A 24463-nucleotide genomic window follows, 5' to 3' on the forward strand; every position below is an offset into this window, starting at 1 on the left:
CTAACACCGCTTGCAAATAGCATTGGGGCATTTGTAGCTTGTCCTTCGTTGTTTACTTGAAACCCGAAGTACCTCCAAACAGCACTTCTGCTGTTTTCTTTATCCACAAGCACAAGTTGCGGAGGCTCTGCATTTACCATCTTCAGCTAAAATGTTTGTTTACTAACTGAAGAAGACGGCTCTCTGTGACTCTGTGAGGGGGAGGGCTGGACTTGGAGGAGCCGGGGGGCAAGCACGCTGAGAACACTCGCCAGCTGGTACCGATACTGCAGAAAGTATCGGTACTTCGGGAAATGAGTATCGAAGCCGTTTTAAATATTCAGTATCGATATGTATCGATACTTCGATATTTTTGACAACACTACCTAGATCAGACATCAGCTCCCCTGAAAACATGATTTGTGAATTTTTGGGGGGTCTCTAAATTACTGAAAATAAATGCTATTTTTGCCATGCATTTCTAATTTTTCTGTAATTATCTGTATCATCATTGTGTATAATAATAAAATTATGCTATTTTGATGTATCATTAATGATTTGCGCACTAATTCACTGTAATAGACAATAGCATAAATATGCACTGCAGATATACCCTATATCGGCACTGCAGATATACCCTACTCGTAATAGATGGCAACATGCTATTCTTGCGTTTACCATTCGGAGCGTGGCGGCACTGCAGCCTGCAGGCACAAATCAAACTTCATCAAACAAGCGTAATGTCGAAAGTTAAATGAAATATCAAAGAAGAATGCGAAGCAGCCTGCTGCGGGGACTACTTCTGTCACATGCAGATTTTGAGAATTGGGCAAATCTTCACCATCAGGTCGGTGGCGATAATGTTGCATTTGCCTACTACTATAATAATGTTAGACTCAATGTGTTTGGTCGTGGACTTGTTGTTCGGTATTGGTTCATCCGTGTGTTTATGTGTAAATAGGACTGTTGTGTGTGAATTTTAGTGTTGGATCAGAGGGGTTAATCTGAGCATGTGTATTTTAATATGTGCGTCTCCATCATGCCTGCAGACCTGTGTGGTGTGGACTATGTGTGGTTCTGTAACGTTACTCATACCCAGAGTCATATTCTATGACTCTGCTCATACCTATAGCCTAATAGGGCCCGTGTCGACCGGGGACGTTTTATGAGTTGTCAGCTCCTGTCTGTCATTCATTTCTATGCCACAGACGCTGCCGGCGCGTTCCTTTTCCCAGCGCCGCGCCTCGCGTTTTTGCGGCAGTCGTGAGACCCAGGAAAAAGCGCTCTGAGCTTCCCCCCCCCCCCCACCCCACCACACACCCGGGAGCTCCCCCGAAAATAATGGTATGGTTCGCACACTGATCATGCACCACTGACTGCATGCTTGGAGGCAGTTGATCAAACCATTGTGAGGGAAATGCGGGGGGGGTCGCAATCTTTGGAAACTTAAAAACTCGCTATAATCAGCACAAGTTCTTTCATTGTGTATTATTAATTGTATTGAAATTACATAGTTATGTTTACAGTGATATATTGGGGGGGACATATCATATTTTTCTCAGGATGGGGGGGACATGTCCCCCCTGTCCCCCGTGGGATGTCCGCGCCTGGTGAGAGACATCATCTCATTCTCAATACCACCAAAACCAAAGAGATGATCTATGACCCCAGAGAAGTGAGAGTACATGACCCTGTGGTAATTGGCGACTGTGATATAGAGCAGGTTGCATCATATAAATACCTAGGAATCCACATGGATAATCTACTGAAATGGGATGTTCTGTGTTCCAAACTAGCCCAACGACTGCACTTCCTCCGTAGACTCAGACTGTTTGGTGTGAGCACAGCGATCATGACCACATTTTATAAAGCTGTCCTAGAAAGCCTGATGAGATGGGGCGTGGTTTGGTACGCTCACAGTACAGTGTAAGTCGAAGCTTGAAAGGCTAGTTAAAGCAGCGATAAAGGTGACCGGAAACACCAAGTATCCGTCACTCCAATCCATCTTCGAGAAAGTAGTGGTCAGCCAGGCACAGAGAATCTTACAGGACCCTTCTCCTAATCTTTATCCCATAGAGCCATATGAAATCCGTTTTATTATTTTCCAAATTCCATTTGATCTTTTACCAAATTCATTTTTTTCCGTTTTAATATTTCAGAATTCTGTATTTAGCTTTTTATGCTCATTTTACCATCAGAAATAGTGTCTAATAAGTGGGAATTAATAAATGTCCACAATTGAATACGATATAACAGTCCATTTAATGTTGCAACTCAGAAATACAGTTCAATTTTACACAATATTTTTCAAATAATATTGTGACAAAATAAAAATGCACACAAAATAAAAATACACATTTCAAGTGTAAACAATAGATACAGCTACTACTGACATGATCACAATGACAATGTCAGTAGCCTATATCTATTATATTGTGATGAAATATAGTAATGCATAATTTAGGCACCTTTAGTTTAGTTTATTTCGTTTATAAAGGACAGTGTGTAATGACAATCGTTTGCATTAAACAAATAGATGGGTGCACTAGATTTAGCAAGAAGCTATCATTTCCATGTACTGTAACGTTACATAGCTATTTAAGTTTATTTCGTTTATAAAGGACAGTTACTGTGTAATAATAATAATAATAATAATAATTCGTTTAATTTATATAGCGCTTCTCAATAACCCGAAGTCGCTGACAATGACAATCGTTTGCATTAAACAAATAGATGGGTGCACTAGATTTAGCAAGAAGCTATCATTTCCATCTATAGTCCCATGTACTGTAACGTTACATAGCTATTTAATCACAATAGTGTCACGCGTGTTTTTGCGGGTCCAGTCCGCGGTACGTTGACAGAATTTGCAAAACACCTTATCGCCGGAGGCATAAAAGTCATTAGGATACTGCTCTGCTCTGAATTTAGGGCTTATTGCGGAATTTCTTAGCTTCTTGACGGCGTTAACACCGAAGCAGCGAGACGCTTGGACACTGCTGTGTTGTGTGTAACCCGCTGTAGCGTCCCCGCCTCCCCGGTCATGTTTGCTTTGCAACAAACGTTCCACCCAAAAACCGAATTGCAGTCCAGATTAGGCCAAATTCTGCAATATTCCACATTTTGCAGTTGATTCCATTTTTATTGGTCAATTCCGCGATTCCGTGAACGTGGATTTCATATGGCTCTACGAATATGAAGTTCTTCCCTCAGGGAGACTGTTCAGAGCAAGTAGATATAAGAGCAACCGCTACAAGCTCTCCTTCCTTCCTACATCCATCGCTCTCCAGACCAGACCTATATTACTCAATTTCATTAGTACTAAAAGTGATCTTTCTTTATTGTATCTCAAACTTCAGAATGTTCTCTTTCAAAAGAGACCAGGCTTATGCATGTGCTATAAGTATAAAGTATAGTATTTTGGTATGCAGTCCTCAAAAACGAAAACTGAAATGGCCACTTTTTGGGGCACCTGTTAAGAGGTTATTTATATTTAGAACGTGATTCATTGTGCACTAGTTAGATTACACGTTGCGAATGTTATGACTTTGAACGTCTTCTATTTCCACCGCAAAAGGCATACAAATAACAACAATTCGATGCGTCGATCATGAATATGCAAATCAATGAAATTTCATGGTAGACGAATCGTGACAGCTCTAGTAAATTGTAATGAACCAAAGGAGAATAGAATATATTTTTTCATCTTTAACGGTGAATAACCATGCTGACAATTACTAAAAAGCTCAAAGATGCCACTGAGCTCATTCAGCTACTTCTTAAGATCAAGTAAATCAAATCAAATCAAATCAAATTTATTTATAGGGCCCAACAACACACGTTAATGTCCCCATGGGCCGTACAGATCTTCTTTAAACAAGTCAAGAAGAAAACATAACAATAAGTCAAGAACAGAACAAGAACACCATAAGGTGCAAACATTTTTAGATGGATGCAAATAAATGAAAGAATGCAAGCACTCCCAGACATACCCCACGCGAAGGTAAGGAAAAACTCACTAAAACCTAACAATAGGGAAAAAAAGCTCCACAGGCAGTGTGGAGGAGAGAAACCTTAGAAGGGCCATTCAAGGGGGGATCTCCCTTCTTAGATGTTGGTGATAGTAGTGTTGCAGACGGACAGTTGGTAAGCATGCACTCATGTGTGTAGTGGAACACAGATGAGTGCATGCAATAGCAACTGTACATTTTGAAAAATTAAAGATAGAGCTAATAGCGATAGCAACTGAACATTTTGAAAGATTAAAGATAGAGCTGATAGCAATCTATTTGAGGCACAGGGGCGGCGCAAAGAGGGTCACGTCCTCCCCGTCTTAGTCAAGGGACATTTAACACTCCGGTCGTTGCTCAGGGACAGCCGGAGACAGGGAGATAGGGGCGGTGCAGAGAGGGTCACGAACTCCCCGACATCATCGCGGGACATCCGGCACTCCGGTCACCACTACAAGACCTCCGGAGACAGGGGGGCACGCAGAGGGGGTCGCAACCTCCCGGCCTTCGTCACGGGACGTCCAACACTCCGGTCAACACTCCAGGACAGCAAGTCATAGGGAGACAGGGAGACGGGACAGGCGTTAGACGGCTCATGAGATTGTAGTAGGCGGACATAGCAATAGATACAAGTGGTAGGCATATATGTGAAAGGAGTAGATATATGAAGTAGGCGTATTATGTGAATAGAAATGGAAGTACTTAACCCAGCAATGAAACCGCATTGACTGTTAATCTGTTAACAGTCTGTTAATACTGTTAATCAGTTGACAGGACCACGGACAGACGGCGGTGAATAACTGATCCAAGGCCTCGGAGGTGCATGTAGAGCAGTCACTACAATCTTGGCCAAGACCCCGAGGCATCCATCACCTTAGTCAGCGCCAGGAGACGGGCACTCAGAGAGAAGGGGGGGGGGGGGGGGGGGGGGGGGGGGGAAGGGGGGGGGGGGGAAGAGTTAGAGAGTTCCCATGTTTGTGGTGCTGCAAAGGAGCAGACATGTAGTACCCTGTAGTGCCATGTAGTACCATGTAGTACCCCGTAGTGCCATGTAGTACCCTATAGTACCCTGTAGTGCCATGTAGTGCCATGTAGTACCCTGTAGTACCCTGCAGTACCCTGTAGTGTCATGTAGTACCCTGTAGTGCCCTGTGGTACCCTGTAGTGCCACGTAGAGCCATGTAGAGCCATGTAGAACCCTGTAGTGCCATGTAGTACCATGTAGTACCATGTAGTACCCTGTACCCTAACTAAACTACCCTGTAGTAAACTACCCAGTGGTACCATGTAGTACCCTGTACCATAACTAAACTACACAGATTAATCTAAAGGTCAGTCCCCGACCAGGTGAGATCAGGGTAGGTTGAAGGAGAGAGAGAAAAGATGAGTCTTAAGCAGGGATTTAAAAGCTTCGACAGAGCAGGCGCCCCTGATGACGGCAGGTAATTTGTTCCACAGGTAGGGAGCGCGGTAGACAAAGGCTCTGTGGCCGGCGGATTTCTTTTTAACCCTAGGGGTCGATAGAAGCCCCGCATTTTGTGAGCGCAGAGCACGAGCGGGCGAGTATCGGGAGATGAGATCGGATAGATAGAGCGGTGCAAGCCCATTTAAAATTTTGTAGGTGAGGAGTAGCACTTTAAAGTCAGAACGGGCTTGGATAGGAAGCCAGTGTAGGGCGGACAAAACTGGTGTGATGTGATCAAATTTTCTAGTTCTAGTTAGTATCCGTGCAGCCGCATTTTGCACGAGTTGAAGATTTTTGATGCTTGAATTAGGTAGGCCTGAAAAAAGTGCATTACAGTAGTCCAGACGTGATGAGACAAAAGCATGAATCAGGGTTTCAGCATCAGCCAGAGTTAAAATGGGGCGTATTTTTGCGATATTACGAAGATGGAAGAATGCAATTTTGGTGACATTTTTTATATGTGCATTAAATGAGAGGGAGGAATCAAAAATGACTCAGAGGTTTTTTATGGTGGAGCTCTGGGATACATGACAGGTATCAAAGTTGAGGGAGATGTCCTGAAACAGGCCTCTGTGGTTTGGGGGGCCAACAATTAACATCTCAGTTTTATCTGCATTAAGGAGTAGAAAGTTTTGCGACATCCATTTTTTGACGGCAAGCAAGCAGGCCTCAAGGTTTTGAAGTTGGGAGGAATCATTTGGCTTAATAGGTATATATAATTGGGTGTCATCAGCGTAAAAGTGAAAGTTTATGCCAAATTTGCGTATGATATCGCCGAGGGGTAGCATGTAAATCGAAAATAGCAAAGGGCCCAGGACAGAGCCTTGTGGGACACCACATTGCACTGGGAGGGTCTCAGATGTTAAATCATTATAGACCACGCAGTGTGTTCTATCAGTTAAATAGGATTTAAACCAAGCTAGTGCGAGACCCCGAATGCCAACATGATTCTCAAGCCGACCTAGAAGAATCGAGTGATCGATAGTGTCAAAGGCTGCACTGAGATCAAGCAATAAGAGCACAGAAGTGAGGTTTGAGTCAAGAGAGAGCAGTAAGTCATTTGTGACTTTGGTAACCGCCGTTTCGGTGGAGTGTAAGGCTCTAAAGCCAGATTGAAATGATTCATTAAGATTATTGTTTGATAAATGGTCAGTAAGTTGCGTTGCGACGATCCGTTCTAACACTTTGGATAGGAATGGAAGATTGGAGATAGGTCTGTAATTTTTCAAGATTAGAGGGTCGAGGTTCGGTTTTTTAAGTAGTGGTTTAATGACGGCTGATTTAAAGGCCAGGGGCACCACGCCAGTAGACAAAGAGGTGTTGAAGATATTGAGTAGGGCAGGGCCTAGAGTTGGGAAGAGTTTTTTGATGAGAGTTGCTGGGAGAGGGTCAAACAGACAGGTTGAAGGTTTAGCCGCGCCAACCAGTTTAGAGAGGGCACTAAGTGAGACGTTTTCAAGGCAGCATAGCGTATGACTGGAATCAAAGTCAGGGGGAATGCCCATCAAAGGTTGGGAAGGACTCTGTATAGTCGATATCTAAACAAATGAACAATGGGCAGAACATTTACATTTAGTCATTTAGCTGACACTTTTATCCAAGGGGCTTTTGTAGATGCAGTACAACATTTTGCCATCCGGACACATGCAATATTAATATAATAATAAAATGCCAGGCCTATAATAGGCTTTATAGGGTCAAGTGAGGCATCATTTGAAAGGCCAGAATCTCCTTCTATTATACTACCATAGTTAAATCTCTAACCCTCTTACATAGAAACTAAATCACCAATTCTCTTTCTCTCCTTCCTCTGATACACTTATCCATCACTATCTCCCTCCCAGATAGCTGTCCTGTCAGGCCTGGGAAGAAACCAAGAGTTCATGTACTTTTGGCTACTCTTTTAATTTTTTTTACATGGATTAGGCTAATTAGCTTTAACGATCCTGATTCCTGAGCCTATTTCATTCAAAAGGAAGATTTGATTGATTCAAATATGTTTATAGCCTATATATAAAAAAAATTATCGTATCTCCTGTGCTGGCACAAGCACTACCATAGCGTGGAGTGGAGAGATAAAACACAATAGATATAATAACTAAATAATAATATAATAACTAAAAAGCTATTTAAAATGTTTGGCCCGTAAAAATATCTCTGGCTGGTAATTTTTTTTATTTAATGCTACAAAGTAAATTTGGTTCCCTGACTGAAAAACAGCATTTAGCTACAGTATGTATGTAATGATAAATAATGTCATGTCATAGTATTGATTGATTGAACATTTTATTAACCGATTTGCAGAATGGGTACAAGGATGCCCCCCGAAACCCGGTTCTAAACAGGAACCGGTACTAAATTAGAAAAAAACAGAGTATTGATAAACTCAGACGTTATCGGTTCTGCTATCGGTAGTCTAGGAGCGGATTAGCTATGGAGCTAAGTAGCTAACAGAGTGTACCATCCATCTGCGACGCAACAGTGGCAGGAACACTGGAAACTCCATGGACTTATTAAACACTTCATGGAAACGGAGTAACATTAACGTTATGTCGAGTTCATACTACACCAGGGGTGGGCAATTCATTTTTACAAGGGGCCAAAATTAGAAAAATAAACTGTGTTAGAGGGCCGAGCCAATGATAACTTGAATTTAATTCTGCTCAATATTCATTATCTCCCATTGTAAAAAGTAGTCAATTATATATTTTGATTAGCTGCTACTGGTAATCAGAAGATTCAATAAACATATAGAAATATAGAAGTAATAAACAGTAAAAACTAAAACAATCATTACTAGGGCTGTCTTAAATACTTCGAAGCTTCGAAGCTTCGTTCGATGGCACAAGCTTCGAACATAAAAAAATTTATCGAAGTAAAAAAAAATTATATATATATAATATATATACATTTAAAAAGAAAATCCCCTCAAATCTTGCGCCTCCATTCCAATGAAACGAAAGTAAGCGGCGCCTCGACTCCACCTCTCTACAACAAGCACGTGGAGATTATCTGTGTTGAAAACAACAAGGACATGTGCAGCAGACATGTCGACGAAGAAGCGAAGCAATGCCGTTTGTTATTTATGACTATGTCGGACAGATTTGTGTTCATTGTGCTGCTTTTTTAAAGTGTCCCGACCCATATAAAAATATGTCTTAATAAAACGTGCTTAATTAAGTCGAATTCTGCCTTTGTCTCTATCAACTACATATAAATATTTATATAATTGTTTGCTTGATAGACGAAGGTTGCAACATAATTATGTAATGTCATGTCGTTGGCTGTGAGAGCAGCAACACTGCACCCAGGCAGCCCAGCCGAGTGAAACCTTGTTGGCTGCGTCAGTCACGAAAGGGGCTACTTAATTAATTAATCCAATCCACTTTATTTATAGAGCACATTTAAAAACAACAAAGTTTACCAAAGTGCTGTACAAGTGCCATAAGATAAAAAAAATAAAAAATAAAAAAAATAAAAGCTTCGAAGGTCAGCCCTAATCATTACATCAGTGTTCCATTTTATTTTCAACTTGTTAATCTTCACAAACACTGAAGAGATGTTTTGCAGTATGTTAAAAGACATGCAATTTATAAACTTTATACAAAAAGCAATACATGCTTTAGATTTTCTTCAGTTCTTTTTACTTGTATGAGTAACTAGGAGGGATATGAGGACTATGTGTATCAGCGTTTCCGTTAGAACATATTCGTGCCGGTCTGGGTGTCCTGCAAGATTTCTATCCCCGGACATATTCGAGAAATTCCGGTTAGAGTTTTAAACAGCAGTCTGTTATAATCAAATTTTTATGAGCTAACGAATTCCGTTATATTGGACATTTGTATTAATTACATCAAGCGAAGAATGAGAAATTGATTTGCAGAATCAAATTACTATCTCTCGCCTCCCAAGTTAGTGCGATACGCTAATCCAGCATCAAGCTCCCGCCCCGCAGGCTTGCGCTGCAGCAGCTGTCACAGGCACCCCCAAATGAATCTCGAGTCGACATCGCTTCACCTCGTTGTATCAGACACGTCACACATATCATAATGTTCAACTTCACACACAGCAAACTGTAGTTGATCATCACATTGCCTCGTTTGCTAGCTCGTCGCCACATGCAGAGAGGACGAGCCACATGCGCGTAACGCATTTGTTGATTTCATTATAGCCTACATTTAGTTATAATCAATAATATGCATTACTATGTGACACGGCAGTCGACCAACAGTTGCATATGATTAAAACATTTCAACACTCACTCACCCCGTCTCTTGTTGTGCCTATCCGTTTTGTACCTGCGAGAACAGCGGGGTCGTCTGGTAACGGTTGGTTCGACTTTGATATCCCCATTGGAACAGGTGGACGTCTGCGAGGCTCGCAACGGTAGCAGCAGACTGGGGATGCTCTTTGTGGTTCAATCAATAAAGTGTACTTTGTGTACGTTCAATCAATGTTATCTCTCGTACATCATAGAGGCTAGACTACTAGACTATAATATCGCACCTCAGCCAGGAGAATTTAACTTTCCACTCGGGCCTGAACGCTCGACATTTCGGTTTCTTTTCCGCGGGAGCCACCACGACATCGGCGGTCTCTGTGACTTCAGTAGACTCATCTTCGTTGTCATTATTATTAGACCTGCTTGTGCTTGGTTTCATGAAATATTTGTTAAGCTTAGCTTGTTTGGCCATCTCTCTCTCTCTCGCTCGTATACCTGTTTGTCGTTATGGTGGCCAGACAGGCTCAAAAAAAGAAAGAAAAAAAAGATTCACATCTGAGCGGCGCCATCCGCGCTTTATCAGAGTGAAGCAACAATGAAACAAATGTAATGATTGTTTCGTTCATCGCATAGGCTATTTAATTTTAGCCTATTTTAATACAATTCAAATAATAAAATTGTGCTTAGAGGAATTATTTTCACCGGACATTAAGACCGTAGAGATTTAAATATTCGGACTTCAACATATTTTGCCGGTCAAATATGTAATTACCGGCTAACGGAAACGCTGATGTGTATGTGTAACTATAGGAGGGATTATATATTTTGATTAGCTGCTACTAGTAATCAGAAGATTCAATAAACATATAGAAATATAGAAGTAATAAACAGTAAAAACTAAAACAATCATTACATCAGTGTTCCATTTTATCTTCAACTAATGAATCTTCACAAACACTGAAGAGATGTTTTGCAGCATATTAAAACCCTGTGTACAGTAGGCCTATGTGTAACTTTTTACTTGTTCAGTGAGAGAAATCCAGTCTGGCTTGGGCTTGAACAAGTCCATTGAAATCTGGCTGCATGTCTGAGGTGGATATGCGAAGGACATCTGAGAGGTGATCATCAGTGATAGAGGATCTGGATTTGTTGAACTTCATCACTGAGAATGTCTGGTCACATATCGCTGCTGTCGGGACAAAACCTCATAACTCAATTTTTTTAATTATTTTTTATTATATAAATCAACTCCGTAGATCATCCTCCATATGTGTGTGTGGGTTTTACAAAGTTTAAACAATGGGAAAGCATTAAACCGATCATCTGTCTAAACCTCCTAACTCTATTCACCCTCAAATCTGTGTTAGTTTTTTTCATCTGCTGAAAAGTTGGGTTTTTGGAGTTATGAGGTTTTGTCCCGACAGCAGCGATATGTAGGTAGATCCAAAGAGGACTAGAATCTTCTGAGCATGCCTCCTCATGTGTGGAAAGTTCTCCTCTTTGAGAGAAGAGTAGAAATCCAGCAGTGAGCCTGACCTGAAGTGCTCTGCCAGAAGTGTGTCAGACTGCAGGTCAATGAGTTCCATCTGAACATCACTGGGTGCATTATCCACATTGCAGGTGAAGGGAGAGGAAACCATGTGCATTTCACTCTCCTAACGTTAGCTACCTAGCTAACGGAGCTGCTCATGCAGACTATTGGCGGAGCTTGTTGACATGAGGAGTCTGGGAGGGGGAGGGAGAGGGGCAGTGCGCTGCAGCAGCAGCTGTGTGCCTGAGAGAGAAGTCAGCGAGTGAGAACTCCGCGCGTCTTCGATCGGTTTTCACGATCAGCGAAAATAAAGCATTATCGGAATTCACCGATCTCATATTTATACTGATTATCGGCCGATACCGATCGCTGGCCGATCGATCGGGGCATCCCTACTAATCATGGTACACTCGCATCCTAAGATGCCATTACATTGTTTTGGGTAGCATTTAGAAAAACAAATAATTATATAAAAAAGAAGCAGTGAAGCTAGACCAGCACTCTCAGGTTCAAGTATTTAATGGCAGCCTGAAACAAACATGTTTCGGAATTACATATTCCTTCGTCAGCTTGCTATAACACTGACGAAGGAATATGTAATTCCGAAACATGTTTGTTTCAGGCTGCCATTAAATACTTGAACCTGAGAGTGCTGGTCTAGCTTCACTGCTTCTTTTTTATATAATACTTAATGGGATTTCAGTGTCGAATCTTGAGAGCGCGGTCTAACTTGACATTTGAAAAACAAATAATTGAAATGCAAGGTATTACTATTGGAAAAATATTACCTGACATGGTTGTCGTATGTTGGATTTATATCAACGCCATTCTTCTTGTGAAGAGTAATGAGTGGCCCAAACTTAATGAACGGCTCCTCTTCCTTGGCGATGAAGTAGGCGATATTCATTTTAAGCTGCCTCCGTTGATCCGCCTCGGAAACGCCGTTTTCCCCGCCTGCTTCTGTCCCTTGCAGTATTTGCAAAACATTAGGTCATTCTCAAATACTAGCCAGGGGAATAGTTTCATCCAATCCGACCTGAACTTGGGCTTGGGGACCTTTTAGTTGCGACAGTGGTGGCACTGGCGGGTGCAGCTATCTCGCCATCTTCATCGCTAGTAACGTCGGCAGACTCAGTGCTAACGATACTAGTGTTGCTGTCGCTAATGACGTTAGCCATACCTGCTGTAACGGATGCTACTGCCACTGCTGGCTCACTGTTCTCGACGGTCACTTTTTCATTCGACGGCTCACTAGGAGGTCCAACGAGTCGAAAATATGAAGCAATACTAACTTTACTTTTCTTCATTTTAGCCTAGTAGCTAAATCAGACTGGCAGCTGCGTGCACAATCAGAGTGAGTGCTCAGTCGATTGCTCCCGCTGATCATACCTGAGTGCTCAGCTCGCGTGAGTGACGTCATCGTGTCATCACACGCCTTGGATAAATTTAGGAGTAAAATGCAAATGCAAGGGTTGAAATCACTACTCGCAAAGGTGCCCCCAAATATTTCTCTCCACTTGCACAGGCCATAAATAGGGGCAATTTGCGATAACTTCGTCGCACTGTACAGCCCTGCAAGTGGCAGGAGTTCCAGTAACCGGTCACTTTAATTTTGCAGTATTGAACTGTAGATGAAACATTTTGAACTTTTCTGCCCCAACTCGGATAAATTTGTTGAACCTACTTAGAAAACATCCAGATGATTTGATAGCCCCCCCCAACCCCCCTCCCAACTTTGACCCTTGTTGTCTATGGAGAATGAGTGGAGACAGATGACAATATGTGAATGTGCATTTTCTACACACATGCCCCGTCAGGAAGTGAGTCATGGTGCTGTGAGTAGGGATGGGTACCTTTCACATTTGAACCGATACCGGTACCGGTACCTGTGAATCGATACCGGTACCCAACGGTACCTTTTTTCGGTACTTTAGTCTCAAGAAATTTAATTTACCTACCTCAGTCGTAAAAAAAAAATCCAAACTTCAAATAACTACAATTTCGACAGTTTTCGGCTTGTCATTGCTCTGACTGCTTTGTTGTTGAATCAAGTCAAATCCTAGGTAAGCTTATATTGTGCGTGTGAACGTTGACATGAAAAGAAAAAAGTAAAAAAAAAAATAATAATAATAATAATATTTTTTTTTTTTTTTTTTCTCGGTTTCTCACTTGATTCGATACTCGGTAGTACCGACGTGTTTCGGTTCGGTACCTCAAAAGTACCGAATTCGGTACCCATCCCTAGCTGTGAGGCGAGCTGGGCCTGCTGTGGGTGGTGGACTGTGGCTCAATAGTCTAAATACCTCCTTTCTTTTTGTCATTTCTATATTCTCGTCAAGTCTCACACTACCAGGGATTGAATTGATTGATTGATTGAAAACTTTATTAACAGATTGCAGAATGGGTACAGTACAGTACAGCTCAATACATACAATTGTTAAGGGGATGCAGACCAGAGAAAGACTTTCGTCTTGTTTACATCAGGGTCCCCCATTTTCAATTCATCGTAACATATATGACATACATGACATACAGATAGACAGTACTGCTACATCTATACATTTATGACATACCAGATTTGCAAATACAGTACTGTTTGTGATACAAAAAGAGTCCAGAAAAAAGAGTATACATTTGACGTAGAAACTGTACATTGGATTGGGTAGGTGGGGTGGGGGGGACTGTACATTGGAGGTGGTTGGGTGGGTGGGGGGGGGGGGGGGGGGGGGGTTGGGTAGGAGTGGGGGGGGGGAGGTTGGGTAGGAGGGGGACACTGTACAACTGTACAAACAAAACTGTACATTGGAATATTGACAAGACCATACTTGGTAATTTACTGTACATTGGAGGTGGGGTTGTGTTCGGACATTTACAGGGGCCAGTTTCGAGTTGCAGTCTCCCTTAGGTGTTTTTTGAGAGTGTTTTTGAAAGTGGGTAGTGATTCACATTCCTTTACAGCAGGGCTGTACGTTAACTTTTTTTGCACATAGCACTGGTGCTACAGAGGTTGATAGTTTTGTAGCACTGGCCAAAATCTTGTAGCACAAGTATAAAACGTGTTATATTTGTAACAGTCACAAATGTGCCTATTGTATTTGTGTTATTTAGTTGCAGTCAGGGAACAAACTTAACTTTTTGACTTACCAGCCATTTGGCTGGTAGATTTAAAAAAGGCAGATTTTTTACCAGCCAAAAATTATAAATAGCTTTTTAGTATATCGCCATGTGTTATTATTACTATAATACTCTCATATGCTATTTTCAATTAATATCATAAACAACATAAGGAATATTAGCATAATTTTGAGTGGACTGAAGGAATGAGTCAGCGTTAATAGTTTTAAATGCAAATAATTTATTGAAACATAGAAGTGGGGTCGGTTGGGACACACACACACACACACAATGGGGAACCCTGATGTAAACAAGACGAAAGTCTTTCTCTGGTCTGCACTCCTTAACAATTGTGTGTATTGAGCCGTACTGTATTGTACCCATTCTGCAATCTGTTAAATAAAGTTTTCATTCATTCACACTGTTTCAACTCACCACCCCCGCATCATATTGTAGTCTTCTAGTCTGTCTTCAAACTTCCACTCCTCACAACACACACACACACACACACACACACACACACACACACACACACACACACACACACACCCTTTCCCCAGTCCACACTGTCTCTAATTCTCTATGGCTCTGCCTCTGATCAGGATTAGCTTGTTAGCTTATGCTAATGTAACGTTCATTTCGGGCGATGTGGGCATAAAGGAATGGCGACGATGCAAAGCGTGTTAGATGCATTTGACCCGTTGTGAGAAAAAAAAACACCACAGACTTATTTCGGATCGCAAAATAGCCGCAGTCTGCTGTGCAGCTCCGCTCCGCTCGGCTGAGAGCAGAAGGCAGAAGCACGGTCTGGGGCGGATATGACATCACAGAGTTGCTATGGGTTTTTTCAAAATAAGAGTATCATATGAACCTGACTGTTGCTAGCTGCCGGAGCCCAGATATATCATGACTGGAACTGCGCTTAGGCGGAAATGAGACCTGTGACAGGATTTTCAAAATAAGAGTATCAATATGAACCGAATGCCTATCGCACCAGTGCTACTGAATTAATCCATTCATCGCACAGACCGCTGTTGCTGTAGCACGTGCGATATATATGTCGCACTGTACAGCCCTGTTTACAGCTTTGGGTAGGGCGTTCCACATTGATGTGGCATAATTGCGAAACGTGTTTAGTCCCTTGTTTGAGCCGAATCTGGGTTTAACATGATTTGTGGAGCTCCCTCTGGTGTTGTGATCGTGGTATTCACTGACCTTTGGGAAGTATTTTGACATGTACATGGGTACCTTGGTCGTGTAGTGTATCTTGTAGACCAGGCCCATTGCAAGTTGCTGTACTCTGTCGTCTACTCTAAGCCATCCTAGGTTGTCAAAGTGGGCAAGGGTGAGGTGGGTTCTAGGACTAAGGTCAAGCAGTAGTCTGACCAGTTTGTTTTGAGATGTTTGTGTAACCTACTGTAATTCAACACTATCAGTTCTTTCTGCAGTGGTACAACTATCAACTATAGGTTCAAGGAGACTGGCTCTAAGAAAAAATACACAGGCACCGTGATCTACGTTTTACCTTTTATATAACTTAAAAGGGTTCACCAGGTTCAGTACATATTACAACATCATAGCTTCCATGCAATGGTCCACATTTATAGAAAATAATAAATGAAATAAAAAGGGTACCCAATAAAGTCTGTTTTGAGTGCACTCAATTAAACAAAAAGGGAACGTCACCAGCCGACCGTTGGGTGATGGTGAGTGGAGAAGGTCAATGAAGAAGACCACTTCAGTTGATGCAGATCCGTGTTCACTGAAGGGGGTAACAAAAACCAATCAGGATTCTTCCATTTGTTTATCAGTCTTTCAATTGGCAATGGTTTCTCCTCCAATTCGGTCTTCAAGTCAGCTAGTCTTTTCTTCTCTCTTTCTTGTCCAGTTCCAGCACGGAATCCTCTCTTTATCCTCTATCTTTCATCTTCTGTCCAAGTAGTTCTTCTGTCCAAGTAGTTCTGTTCAAGTATACCGTTTTGTCACTTTTCTAATATTCTCCAACTGCTCCAATAGTCTGTCTCTAGCTTGCAGCCAGGAACAGTTTTCAACACGCTGCTCACAAGCAGGCTGTACCACGTAAATCTCAGGGGAGCGTCAACAAATTACACTCTTCCAGGGAGCGTCAAAAAATTACACTCTTCCAGGGAGCGTCACCCAATTCACAGTCCATAATGAATGTTTCAGCTAGACAAGAAAATAGCATGGGCTACATACTCCCCCCCTAGAACGCTTGAGTCCCTTCATGCGCTTACCACCTCTCAGGTTCTGGGAGGAGGCCTTCCAAACTCTTGCAGAATGCAACAATTGCCAGAATCAGGGGTCTCCCAAGACTCTCATAGTGTAGTCTATCAGGCTGTTGCCGTGATCTACTTGACCTTCTGACTTCAGCTTGTGGCTCTAGGTTGCCCGACTGTTCAGCTTGAGACACAGGATCGATGGCTGCTGCCACATCTTCTACGGCTGAGTGGTCTGATCTTTCATTCCGTTCATGTTGATCTTCGTCCACAGGCTCAGCATTGGTAAGAGGTTCCATTGCATGTTCCTGACAGTCACCTTGGAGTGAATCACTTTGGTCACTGCAGACACTGTCAACATCAGCTTCTAGGGTCTGTGGCAATTCCAGGTGTAGGGGTGGCAGAATAAACAACACACAGACAGGTTGCAGTTCCCAAAATCATACTCTTTATTTTCTTAGTCAAATAATAACGGTTTGCTGTCGGCCGGGCGGCGTCTCCGCTCTGTGGCCTTTTGCCTTGCGCTGCTACGGGGGACTGAGAGGAGGCTCCTCGGCTCCATTAAGTCCCCCCTCTCCAACAGGCGCACCGCGCCGTGATTCGCTAATCAGGTAATCACTCTGATGGGTATTTAGTGACAGGTGCGTCCGGAAGCGGACGCCCAAACATGGGCAGCGCCCAGCCATTGGGTCGCCACATAGCGCCCATCAATCACCAAGCCCAGGGGTGGCTTGGGGTTGCCACAGTACCCCCCCTCCAGCTCCGACCGTCGGGGAAGAGCGTCCGACGCCCAACAGGCATCCTTCCTGGAGAGGGCGTCTGCGTTGCCATGCGCCACCCCTGACCTGTGAATGACAGAAAAGTTAAATGACTGTAACTCCAGAAACCATCGAGTCACCCTGGCATTGGTCCCCTTTGTCTTGGCCATCCAGACTAGGGGGGCGTGATCCGTCACCAGCGTGAAACGCCTCCCCAGCAGATAATAGCGGAGCGTCTCCAGTGCCCACTTAATTGCCAGACCTTCGCGCTCCACCGCAGAATAGTTGCGCTCGTGTGGCAGCAGCTTCCTGCTCACATATAAAATCGGATGTTCCTCACCCTCCAGTTGCTGGGAGAGGACCGCTCCCAGTCCCACCTCTGATGCGTCTGTTTGTACCGTCATCTCCTTGTCGAAGTTCGGGGAGATCAGCACCGGTCCCGAACAGAGGGCAGTCTTGAGGTCCTCGAACGCCGCCTCCGCCTCCGGTGTCCACTTCACCGTGAACGGCCGCCGCGCCTGGGTCAGATCTGTGAGGGGAGCAGCGCGAGCAGCAAAGTTAGGGATAAACCTCCTATAATAGCTCGCTAGCCCATTAAATGTCCTGACCTGCTTCTTGGTTAAAGGGCGAGGCCACTCCCTTATTGCATCAATCTTCCTCTTCTGCGGTTTCACATTGCCCCGGCCTATTGTGAACCCCAGGTACTCTGCCTCTTCTAATCCCAGCCTGCATTTCTTTGGGTTGGCGGTGAGACCCGCCTCCCGGAGGGCCCCCAACACCGCTCTCACCTTTTGGAGGTGGGTGTCCCAATCTGACGAGTGGATGATAATGTCATCGAGATATGCGGCTGCATACTCCCGATGGGGCCGTAGTACTCTGTCCATCAGCCTCTGAAAGGTAGATGGCGCCCCATGCAGGCCAAACGGGAGAACTTTATAATGGAACAGCCCATCTGGGGTGGAGAAAGCCGTCTTCTCCCTTGAGGCGGGGGCCAGAGGGACTTGCCAATAACCCTTCGTTAGGTCTAGTGTCGTGATAAATCTGGCCAGGCCCAGTCTGTCAATGAGCTCATCCACTCTAGGCATGGGATAGGCGTCAAACTTTGAAATTTCATTAAGCTTCCTGAAATCATTACAGAACCTGGTTGTTGAGTCGGGTTTTGGCACTAAAACAATAGGACTGGACCACCCGCTATGAGACTCCTCAATTACTCCCATCTCCAGCATGACCCGCACTTCTCTTCTGACTGCCTCTCTTTTTGCCTCTGGGATACGATAGGGCTTCAGCTTTACCTTGTCTCCCGGGCTGGTAATGATGTGGTGCTGGGCCAATGTGGTGCGGCCCGGCGTGGCCGAGAACACGTCCCGGTTCTGTTGGACCAGCTCCCGAAGCTCCTGCCGTTGGGTCGGGGACAACTGTTCCCCGATGGGAACATCGGCCGCCTCTGCCACCTGCTGCGCAAAAGGGGGAAGAGGGGGGGGCGAGAGCAACACATCCCGGGCATGCCATTTCTTCAACAGGTTAACATGGTATAACTGTCGATGCTTCCTACGGTCGGGCTGGTGGACCTTGTAGTTGACGGGACCCACTTTCTCGATTATGTCGTAGGGTCCCTGCCATTTGGCTAGGAATTTGCACTCTGCTGTCGGTACCAGTACTAGGACTCGGTCCCCCACATTAAACTCCCGTGGCTGTGCGCCCCGGTCATAAATGCGCTTCTGTGCGTCTTGGGCCTGTTGCATGTGTTCTCTCACCACTGGCCAGAGCGCCTTCATCCTGTCTCTCATTACCTGCACATGCTCTATGAGAGACCGGTGGGGCGACGGCTGTTCCTCCCAAATCTCCTTTGCGATGTCCAGGAGACCCCGCGGCTTGCGGGCGTAGAGCAGCTCAAATGGCGAGAAGCCAGTGGAGGCCTGTGGGACCTCACGCACAGAGAACATCAGAAAGGGCAACAACTGATCCCAATTCTTCCCATCCTTCTCCATCACCTTCCTTAGCATGCTTTTCAGGGTCTTGTTAAAGCGCTCGCACAGTCCATCCGTCTGTGGATGGTATATGGAGGTTCGTAGCTGTTCCACTTTCATTAGTTTGCACATTTCTTTCATGACCCGCGACATAAAGCACGAGCCCTGATCCGTGAGAATAGAGTCGGCAATTCCCACCCGACTAAACAAATGAAAGAGCTCCCGTGCCACAATTTTGGCCGTCACCGTGCGTAACGGGATGGCTTCGGGGTAACGGGTAGCATAATCTATGATTACCAGTATATACTGGTGGCCTCGGGACGATTTAACTAGAGGGCCCACTACGTCGAGGGCAATTCTTGAGAATGGGGTCTCAATGATGGGCAGCGGGATCAGAGGACTTTTATATTGTACCTTTGGTGCTGCGCGTTGACACTCTGGGCAGCTCCGGCAATAGTCCTCTACCGCTCTCTTCATGCCCGGCCAATGGAAACGCGCCCTTATGCGCTCCATGGTTTTGTCCACGCCCAGGTGCGCTCCGAGGATATGTGAATGCGCCAGCTGGAGTACAGTGGGAATAAAGAACTTCGGTACCAGCAATAGATCCCTAACCTCATCATTCTTTTTTACAACTTGGTACAGCAATTGTCTTTTTATTGCAAAGTGAGGATATGGCAGGTTACTCACCCCCTCCACGGGATTTCCATCTATGGTCTTGATATTCGCCCGGGCCTGCGTTAGGTTTGGGTCTTCCAGCTGGGCCGTTCCGAACTGACCCGCCAGGTCCCTCCCCACCTCGTCCGCCTGGGGGAACTCCGCAAAGGGGTCCTCGTCACTGTTATCCGTCTCGGGGCCCGCTTGGGGCGCTGGCGCGTCGTCACCCACACCTGATGCCGTCTCTGTCTCACTCCCCGGTATATCCAGGGGTTCCGGCGCGTCGTCACCTACATCTGAGGCCGTCTCAGTCTCACTCCCCGTTACGTTCAGAGCACACACCTTCGGCTGACGTAACCCTTTCTTCTTCCTCGGTTTACCCGTAGAGGGTGGGGTGCGCAGGGAGATGACGGCTGAGCACAGCTGGCGATACAGGGGGCAGTCTCGACCAATCAGCAGCGCTACCGGCAGGTTAGGTATGACGCCGGTTGTCATCGAGCAGACCCCCTTGGTGGTTGTCAGGGTGATCGGCGCTGTAGGATACAACTTTGTGTCCCCGTGCACACAGGACACTGACACTTGCGGAGCCTCTGCGTCGCAGTGTGCCAAATGGGGCTGAACCAGCGTTATGGCACTACCCGAGTCCAGGAGCGCTACGGCATCTTTGTCGTTGACGCGCACGGGTAAAAGTGTCGCCGATGTTTCCTTATGGGCCCAACAGGCTGCGCCATAGTTGCACGTCTTTCCGCGGGGGTCTGAAGCTGCCGCCGATGACATGGACACATCCCGGCCTGGGCAGTTCCACGAGAGATGCCCGGGCTCGCCGCAGTCGTAGCAGCGTCTTTGGTCCTGGTCGAACAGCGGTCTTCTTCGGGGTAGTTCGGGCTCACCTGCGTTCCCTACCCGGCCCCTTGGGCTGGGCTCGTCGGGACCCCTCCTTGTTCTCGGCCGCTCTGGCTTTTCCCCTCGCCCCCCTTTGAGTAACTCCAGTGTTACCTGGTGGGCCTCCACAATATTCACCAGCTGCTCCACGGAGCGGGGGTCCGCTTGACTCGCCTGCTTCTTCGAGTCATAGGGGAGGGCTCGGACAAAGCGGTCCATAACAATCCGTTCCAAAACCGTGGGCCCTCCGGGGTCAGTCATTAGCCAGGCTCGGCTTGTGCGGACCAGGTCGTGCATCTGGGAGCGCGGGGAGGCCTGTGCGTCATACACCCAGTCATGGAACCGCTGCGCGCGGGACTGCAGACTATGGCCGTACCGGGACAGAATTTCCTGCTTTAGCCGAGTGTAGTTCCCGGCTTGCTCCGGTGGCAGGTCCTGGTAGGCCTTTTGTGCACTACCCGACAGGAAGGGGGCCAGCAGTCCCCCCCAGTCGTCTTCGGGCCAGCCCTCCCGGCCGGCGGTGCGCTCAAACGCCAGGAGATAGGCTTCTATATCCTCCTGCTCCGTCAGCTTGGGGATGAAGCGCCCGGGGTTAGGCCGCGTCCCGGCGGCCCCTTCCTCCTGCCGGTGAGCGGCCATCCGCTGGAGCTCCGCGTGGATCATCCCCGTCTGTTTCCTCTGTTCGTGCAGGGCCTCTTCGTGCCGGGTCTGTTGTTCCATGCTCGCCTGTACAAGCTGCTGCACCAGCGCGTCCATGCTTTTTCCGTTATTACATTTATATATATATATATTTTTTTTTTAATTTCTTTTATTCTATTCTGATAAAGTCTATTGTTGTTTATTCTGCACCCCTGATTGCCAGTAGACTATGCCCGCATTCTCCACCACTGTGGCAATTCCAGGTGTAGGGGTGGCAGAATAAACAACACACAGACAGGTTGCAGTTCCCAAAATCATACTCTTTATTTTCTTAGTCAAATAATAACGGTTTGCTGTCGGCCGGGCGGCGTCTCCGCTCTGTGGCCTTTTGCCTTGCGCTGCTACGGGGGACTGAGAGGAGGCTCCTCGGCTCCATTAAGTCCCCCCTCTCCAACAGGCGCACCGCGCCGTGATTCGCTAATCAGGTAATCACTCTGATGGGTATTTAGTGACAGGTGCGTCCGGAAGCGGACGCCCAAACATGGGCAGCGCCCAGCCATTGGGTCGCCACATAGCGCCCATCAATCACCAAGCCCAGGGGTGGCTTGGGGTTGCCACAGGTCCCAGCAGTAGGAGTCTGATCTATGTCTGTTTCTTGTCTGGAGGGTCTCCTCTTGGCTCCCATCTCCAGAGTTTCGATGAGAGGTTCCATCACAGTGACTTCGGGCCTGTAGACAACTGTATATTCCTCTTCGTCGCAGCTGCTACAGACATCATCCTCTTCATGGCTCAGCGTGTTGCCTCCTGTATCCATCACCGGCTGCTCCCGGGATCTCAACTTCATCCTCTTAGTGGACCTTTTTTGTTCGGTTTCCTTCTCCTCTGTGATGGGTAGGAACCCACACGGTAAGAGGAGGTCTCTGTGGAGGGTGCGTACAGGCCCAATCCCCTTTTCTGGCTTCACAACGTACACTGGTCCATCTCCCATCCTCTTCTCCACTACATAAATCTCTCTCTCCCATCTGTCCGCCAGCTTGTGCTTTCCTCTGATGTTTACGTTCCGTACCAAGACTCTGTCACCTGCCCTTAGTTCTGCAGCTCTGACCTTGGAGTTGAACCTTGTCTTGTTCTTTTCCCCCATCTCCCGTGCACTCTCTGCAGCTAGAGCATAGCTTTCCCGAAGCTTCTCTCGAAGGGCCTTTACATACTCAGAGTGAGTCCTGGCAGGATTCCCTTGTGGCTGGAGTCCCAGGACAAGGTCAATGGGAAGAGTCGGTTGCCTGCCGAACATCAGTTCATAAGGAGAGTATCCAGTAGTGTTGTTCCTCGTGCAATTGTATGCATGAACGAGTGGTTTTACAAAGTCTCTCCAGTGGTACTTATCTTTGTCCTCCAGTGTTCCAAGCATGCCAAGCAGGGTTCTGTTAAATCTTTCAACTGGGTTCCCGCGGGGGTGGTACGGGGTAGTCCTCACTTTTTTTGCTCCCATCAGGGAACACAGCTCTTTGATGGTGTGACTTTCAAAATCCCTCCCCTGATCACTGTGAAGGCGAGCAGGGAACCCGTAGTGAACAATGAAGTTCTCCCAGAGTGCCTTGGCTACGGTCTTTGCTTTTTGATCCCTTGTGGGAACAGCCACAGCAAATTTAGTGAAATGGTCTGTAATCACTAATACATTTCGTGTATCTCTGCTGTCGGGTTCAATGGACAAATAGTCCATACAAACCAACTCAAGGGGGTAACTTGTACTGATGTTCATCATGGGAGCAGCCCTCTCGGGATTTGCTTTCCTTCTGAAGCACCTCTCGCATGTGTGACTTCACATCAATCGCTTGAGCCATCTTTGGCCAGTAGAATCGGGTGCGGGCCAAGTTAAGGGCACGCTCAAACCCAAGGTGGCCAACTTCATCATGCACCCCTTCTAGTGCTTTGGCTCTGTATTTCTCAGGTAAGACTAACTGGTAGCCCTCTGTTCCTCTGTCCACATCTCCTGAACAGAACTCCCTCCTTGAGTTCAAGTCGGTTCCATTCTCTGAGGAAGCACCTCACCTCCGGTAGCTCTAACTTAGCCTCTCTGTACGAGGGTTTAGCTTCTCTCTCTATGAGTTCAATGATGCGCCTTATGGGTGGGTCTGCCCTCTGAGACTTATACCAGTCCGCTTGAGACATCCCTGGAACTGTTCCTTGGGCGAGGCAGGTGTAACTTGGGGGAATGGCAGAGGGGGCCACCGCTAGGGATTCTGCTAAAACGATGGTTTCCTGGAAGTATTCACAGGGCTCCATCCGCACTGCGTGTCTTTGGCAAAGGGCAGTGAAGGTGTCCTTTGAAAGCACTTTGTGATCTCCATCCAGAACACGTTGACGGAGCTCGCGGATCCTTTCTCTTTCCTCGAGAAAAGCATGGTCTTCTGGTGAGGGTTCCTGAGGGCGCCTTGACAACCCATCTGCATCTTGGTTTGTATTACCAGGCCGATACTTTATCTCAAATCGGTATGTTGACAGGGCTGCTAGCCAGCGGTGGCCTGCCGCATCGAGTTTTGCAGAGGTCAACACATAAGTGAGAGGGTTATTATCTGTAAGAACTGTGAATTCTGCTCCATAAAGATAATCATGGAACTTCTCACACACAGCCCACTTCAGTGCTAAGTATTCAAGCTTGTGTGTTGGATAGTTTTGTTCGCTCTTGGACAGCCCTCGACTGGCGTAGGCTATGGCCCTTAGTTTCCCTTCTTGCTCTTGGTAAAGGGCTGCACCAAGGCCCTCTCCGCAGGCATCCGTGTGGAGAATGTAAGGGAGGTTGGGGTTGGCAAAAGCCAAGACAGGTGCTGATGTTAACTTGTCAATGAGCATTCTGAAAGCGGTTTCACAGTCCTGTGTCCACTCACTTCCAAAAGACTGACTGGGGCTCACTGACATCTGAAGTTTCGGCCTACTATAGTCCTTCCCTCTTTTCCTTGGAGCCACGTAGCCAGCTGTGAGGGCATTCAATGGCTTTGCTATCTTTG

The 24463-nt window shown here is 46.0% G+C and overlaps 1 pseudogene across 1 annotated transcript in view; it reads right to left on the bottom strand.

The window, feature by feature from the left end:
- LOC311229502 (heat shock protein 30-like) overlaps nt 1-23908 on the bottom strand; it is a 37031-nt pseudogene extending 13123 nt beyond the window's left edge. Inside the window, exon 1 of the transcript in view lies at nt 23793-23908. The product of the transcript in view is annotated as a heat shock protein 30-like (transcript). The remainder of the gene's footprint in view (nt 1-23792) is intronic.
- Nucleotides 23909-24463: the final 555 nt, after the last annotated feature.

Source organism: Notolepis coatsorum (assembly GCF_963971535.1).
Source record: "Notolepis coatsorum genome assembly, chromosome: 6".
Lineage (NCBI taxonomy): Eukaryota > Metazoa > Chordata > Actinopteri > Aulopiformes > Paralepididae > Notolepis > Notolepis coatsorum.